Source organism: Dioscorea cayenensis, chromosome 9, assembly GCF_009730915.1.
Source record: "Dioscorea cayenensis subsp. rotundata cultivar TDr96_F1 chromosome 9, TDr96_F1_v2_PseudoChromosome.rev07_lg8_w22 25.fasta, whole genome shotgun sequence".
NCBI lineage: Eukaryota > Viridiplantae > Streptophyta > Magnoliopsida > Dioscoreales > Dioscoreaceae > Dioscorea > Dioscorea cayenensis.
This window is the reverse complement of record NC_052479.1, coordinates 27,232,074-27,238,529: the sequence shown is the minus strand read 5'-3', so window position 1 is coordinate 27,238,529 and position 6,456 is coordinate 27,232,074. Positions and strand designations below refer to the sequence as shown.

General features: G+C 36.6%; 1 pseudogene; it reads left to right on the top strand.

Moving 5' to 3' along the window:
- Positions 1 to 286: 286 nt before the first annotated feature.
- On the top strand, positions 287 to 6,246 carry LOC120268622 (annotated as a pseudogene).
- Positions 6,247 to 6,456: the final 210 nt, after the last annotated feature.

The following is a 6,456-nucleotide window of genomic DNA, read 5'->3' as shown; positions in this document are numbered from 1 at the left end:
CGTGCCTCTCATTCGCTCTTTCTCTTCTTCTGAAAAACACCACCGGGATCCAAAGGAGGTGTCCGAGATCCAGAGCGCCCTCCCACCTCCGGCTGCTGCGTTGCCGGCTGCCGAGTTCAAACACCTACACCTGCTGACGCGTGAAGCCGGTCCCCGCCGGCTATCCAAATCGGATAGCCACTGTACGAGCAGCTGCTCTCGGAGCACGTCGCAAGACTGAGGATCACACCTCGCATGCCATTACACTTTCTCTGTCTTTCTCTTTTGAGACTGCGCTTTTGAAACCTCCGCAAGGCCCGATTGGTCCGCAAAAAGGGTGAAAGATCTCATTTTTTTGGGAGAGAAGCGAAGACGACGACGTTGTTCTTGGATCGTGAGCGGTGTGGAGGTTTAGGTTCAGCGCTGGAGATCATTTGCCGCTTTGAAGTTGTTTGATTGGAACGAGGACCGGGTAATCTTTCTTTTTCCTCAGTTTTGATTTATGTTTAACATGTTCTGTTGATAATTCAGAACATCCATTGATTATGGGTGTTTATTAATCCCAAGCTATTGCAAGGTATTGAAATGGTATCGAATATGCTTCTATTTGTTGGTTGTATTTTCAGTTTGCAGTTATAATTTAGATTTATTTTCTTTGTTTTTTGAATGATAATTTGATCAATTTATGGTTCAGTGAAGTATAATATATGTATTTGTATGTTCATCTTTTACCGGGAATCCATTTTTAATTAGTAATTTTAAACTAAAATGTATAAGATTAGTGCCAAAAGTTAGATTACTGATGAAAAGGAACTGATGGAGTGAATCCCTTTTTAATCCCTTTCTTGTAATTGCTTTTGTTTTGACGAATTGCTTGTATGTTTTGTGTGCCTATTTCATTGTAATTCCATATAGAATTTCATAACATTTTATTGTATCTATACCAGAGTAATCCTTGTATGCAAAATTTTGCAGCCAAAGCAAAAGAATAGATGATTATAAAGTCCACCATTTTTTTAATCTCTATGTTATGCTCCTTGTATTTGATCCTGAGCTAAACGGCACATTTTATTGTTACTATTACATGAAAACTAATGGAGAATGCTTGGTTTTTTTAATATATATGATAATAAATTGCAGTGCCTCCATTTAAGCTTGATTCTACCACTCCCATACTTTGTTCTGTGCATGTATCATCTTCAACATATTGTTCTTTGTTTAAGTTAAAAACAAACTGCTTTGATGATGATATTTTAGTCGTATGTGAACTTGAACTAGCATTGAGATTTGGAATTTGATTAACAGAACCGTCTTCAATAAAATTAAGGTATGGGGTTAAATGGTAGTGCAAATTTTTTTACTATTTAAGACATTTAATGGACAATTTTCTCTTTGATTCCTACGTCAAATTATATAATGGTCTTGCAAATTCTGGTAACATAGGCAGGGGCCATGTCATTCCAGCCTTCATGGCCATTTTTTTAAATATATATATAGTGAAGAAGACCTCATTTCTCCAACCAAAAACAAATGAAGAAAAATAATTGATATTAGGCTTCAAAACTATTAAATTCACACTCTTAGTCCCCAACTATGATTTCATTTTCCATTTTTGATTTTAGCCCATAAAATAGTTGTTCTTTTTAAAGAATCTAAGGCACAAACAGCAAGGATTATTGCCAGAATTAATTGCTAGGAGCAAACAGAAAAGGGAGCAAACTCTATCCAATAACTAGCACTATTGTTTTACTTTTCTCTCCAAATCTTGAACTTTTCCATCACTCTAGCACCATTAACCATCCAACACAAACCAATAAATGAAATGTATAACAATAGCGGTTTGTGTTCGGTGATCAATGGTGCTGGAGTGATGGAAAAGAACAACTATTTTTATTGGTTTTGTGTTGGATGATTAATGATCTCGGAGTGATGGAAAAGTTCAAGATTTGGAGAAAAAAATTATAACAATAGTGCTAGTTATTGGATAGAGTTTGCTCCCTTTTCTGTTTGCTCCTATCAATTAATTCTAGCTATAATCCTTGCTGTTTGTGCCTTAGATTCTTTCAAAAGAACAACTATTTTATGGACTAAAAGCAAAATGGAAAATGAAATCATAGTTGGGGACTAAGAGTGTGAATTTAATAGTTTTGAAGCCTAATATCAATTATTTTTCTTCATTTGTTTTTGGTTGGAGAAATGAGGTCTTCTTCACTATAAAAAAAAATTAGTGGCCATGAAGGCTGGAATAACATGGCCCCTGCCTATGTTACCAAAATTTGCAAGACCATTATATAATTTGAAGTAGGAATCAAATAGAAAATTGTCCATTAAATGTTTTAAATAGAAAAAAATTTGCACTACCATGTAACCCCAGACCTTAATATTATGGAAGACGGTTTTGTTAATCAAATTCTAGATCTCAATGCTAGTTCAAGTTCTCATACGACTAAGATATCATCATCAACGCAGTTTGTTTTTAACTTTAACAAAGAACTATATGTTGAAGATGATACATGCACAGAACAAAGTATGAGAGTGGTAGAACCAAACTTAAATGGAGGTACTACAATTTATTATCATATATATTTAAAAAACCAAGTATTCTCCATTAGTCTTCATGTAATAGTAACAAAGCCTTAAAGGTACCTAGGAACAAGATCTGACAAGATTCCAGGATTTGACACCAGTGATATCCTAAGTTTATTTAGATGTTGGTATGATGTTTAAATACAAATCTGCTCTGACTATTCATTGATAAAGATAAAGATATTTTTGGTGGTTGTGGTTAGCAGTTAACAGATACTTCCTGTACAGCATGCTTATGCTGCAGTTAAAGTTAGATTTTGAAAATTTTAGCCAATCCTAATCAAGATATTCAAACAGCAATAGCCTATACTCCTGACAACAGTTAATTCAAAGGCAATGTACCTTCAATAGCCTATGCTTGTGATGATCCTGTGTTGGATTTTCTCTTGACTGGTTTTCTGTTTATCTGAAGGGAAAAGCTTGGGGCACTTGAAATAAAAGCTTTTTATCCTTCTCTGATGTCCTGTGTCACAAGTTAAAAAGAATTTTAGATTGTATGCCAATAAATGTTTTCTTAGCAAGAATCTTTAGAGTCTTGTTGCTTGTGTCTTATTTAGTTTAATTATGTTTTTTGCTGAAATAATTCATGTTCTCTAGATATTTTCCATGTAAGGCACTTTATTTTCCAGCCAAACTGATGACATATTGAAATTGGAGTGGTATTTGGAATCTTATGAGGCGGTACCTTTTTTCATGTATTTGAAGAAGTTTTCACTCATTGGTACATGTGTTGTGGAATATATGTTACACATATTTTTGACCATTTATTAATTGAACAACATTGATGCAAAATTTGATACAAATAAGGTCATTTATGGTTTTCTCCGAACTTATATTATCAGGAAGTTTTTGGTAATCAGCTGTTTGTGTCAACTTTCAAATTTATATTTACTTTGTAATGGTTTTCTTAAACATTTTTGATTCAGTATATATATATACATATATATCTTTTGTTTGCACAGATGGCAAGATGGGATGAGATTTTTGACTCTTCCAGTACAAAAATCCACCCTACACCGGAGTTTTCTCGCAATTGATTTAGTTTGGTCCAAGGTGGGGAGGGTGGCGAGAGAAAATTGATAGACTTGCTCTCATTCCCTTCTCAGAGTGAATGATTTTGTAAGAGGTGAGTCCAATAATAAAAGAATGCCCTACAAGATTTCATGTTGAAGCAAGGAGAAGGAGGCCTCTAGAAATGGGCTACAAGCCAAAAGTTGATGGAATTCTTGAATATATATTGTAAGTTGAACCTTTTCTGTATTGCTGAAATTTTTTAGGCATATAGTTTTGGGATTATGCTGGTTTTTATGGTCACATATAATGTGAAAAGTCTAAATTTGTATCGATTGATCTAATCAAATTGTTTTTTCTTAAACAACTTTTACCAGCTGCACTGTTGATAATGTGATCACATTTGATATCATTTTATTTCAATGGTTTAAAATTTTCTTTGTATGAAAGTGACTTCATTAACCTTATAGGCCTATTACATCATTAAACAATCGGTATGGTATCACTATCAGAGGCTACATAAATATTTTAACCAACCAGTTACCTAATGATCAATAAAGGGTGCTGTCAATACTTTACGGTTGTCAAAATTTGCTATACTTTTTGGTATGGAAGGTTGGCGATAAAGGATGCCGGTAGATGATGGTTTTCATGTTTGAAAACTTGAAAATCCCCTTTGCTTTTGTGTATATATGCAGTTGAATTTCAGGTATTGGTGCTCGTTTGGCCCTGATGATCATAGGAAAGGTGGTGTTGTTCGTCCCAGCAGAAATTATGCTGTAAAACGGAAAACCCCCGCGGGCAGGCCAAATACAAAGAGAGGTTGTGTATGTCATTTCATTGTTAAGAGGTTAATAGCTGAACCAACTGTTGCACTTGTCATATATAATCAAGATAAGCATGTAGATAAGAGAGGATCGCTATGCCACGGTCCATCAGATAAAAAGGTCTGCTGGAACCAGTGCAATGTTTGCACTCACATCTCTGATGAGCTTCGTCTTCAAATTTTGTCTTTACTATTTGTTGGAATCCCTGTGGAGACCATAATGCAGAGGCACACTGAGATAGTGGAGAAGCAGGGTGGTCCTTGCTAATAGGGATGATCTTCACCCACCGTTATGTCAGGAGGTTAGAGAGGGAAGATCAGGCGCCTACATATGAGAGCTGGACTCTGTTGATGATGCTAGTGTTGCACTGTGGGTTGAGAACCATCGTGATCACATTTTCTTTTATGAGGATTTCTCTGATTCAGAACCATTTGTTTTGGCATCCAAACAGAGGGCAGCTTCAACAGATGATTCGCTTTTGGAAATGGCGTATTGTTGCATCTGACTCAAGGTTTGGAACAAACAAGTTAAAGGTCGGTTATGCTCACGCTTCCCCTGTGGTTGCTTAGGTTGCTTCTGTATGTTTAAAGCTGACCCTTTCTTTATCAATTTTTGTATAGTATCCCATCTATACTCTCCTTGTTTTTGGTTCAACAACAATGCGATCCCTGTAGCATGGATCATAACTCCAAGCTTTGCTCGTGGCAAGATGCATAGGTGGTTGGGGAGCACTCATGACAGAGTACATACAAAGGATCCAACATGGAAATTGGGTGGTTTCATTATTGATGATCCTGCTGCTGATGTTCTTATGATCAGGGTTTTGTACATCGCTGTACTTTTCTTTTAATTAAATTTCTGTCATTTGAGAGAAATTACTTTAGATGTCATTATATAATGCAGGAGGTGTTTCAGTGCTCTGTTTTGATCAGCTTTTTCATGCAGCGCCATGCTTTTGCACATTAATAGGATAGATGTTCAGAAACAAATATATGTGCTGAGATGTCAAGGCGATCTGAGAAGCAGTATCCCATGTTTGGTAGAGGAACTGCTGATATGAAGGTATTTGAGGCTTTGTGATGGAGGATTTTGTTGACTGTCTCGAAGTCATGGATTACTTCAGCAGCTGTATGGTTTTCCTCGAATTGGTTAGTCTTAGTGTTTGGCCTGACTCTTCTATCCCCAAAACCTTTTTATTATGGTGATTTAATTGTTAATTGTTTCCCACTAGGGGCATGGGTTGATGTATTGAAGGTTCTTCCATTACTACACAGAGGTCTCTGCAGCAATTGAGTGCTATCATCATTTTACCTCAAACTCAGGCTGTTGAATGAGAAGCGATTCTAATATTTACCAGCGTGCAGATTGGCCTTTGTGGACAAATTGGGTACTAAGGTGCATTCTATTACTGGTTAGATGAGTTCACTGGCAGGGAGAACTTGCTCGGTACTGGAAAGATGAGTGAAAAGCGGCTTAACATCAGCGGAGACGGCATTGCAGATTCCTGACTCGGATGTCATTGAGATGGAAAAATACGCAAAGGTTAATAGTCGTAGCAGAGAGATGGGAAGGTGCATACAATTCTGAATCCAGGTTGCGGTAGTTTGCTATCTGTGATTGCCAATGGTCAAGGATGGGAAAATACTTTTGCAAGCATGTGATTAAGTCAACTAAAGTTTTTCGAGATAAGGGGTTTAGCTGCACCTTCAACTAGTCTTTTGAGTTTAATCAAGCCTTGACGAGTATTCTTCGACACCCGCCACATGATTCCTTGAGCCGTGATCATGCGATTGCTTTGGTTGTTTGTATTCAGTCTCAGTTAAAATGGATTGTTCGGATCTGAAAAAGGTAGGACCACTCTTCTACTTCAGTCCAAGCAGCTGCCAATTTGAAATTGTCCTCCCTGATGAACCAATAGATGCTGATACAAATTTGATACATAGCAAAATCATTCTGTTTTTCAGAGAATGTTTGTGGGATGGAGAAGTGATAGACTCTTTTTCCAAGAGAGGATAGTGTTTTCTGTGGTGCTAATGTGGTTGTTGATGATAAC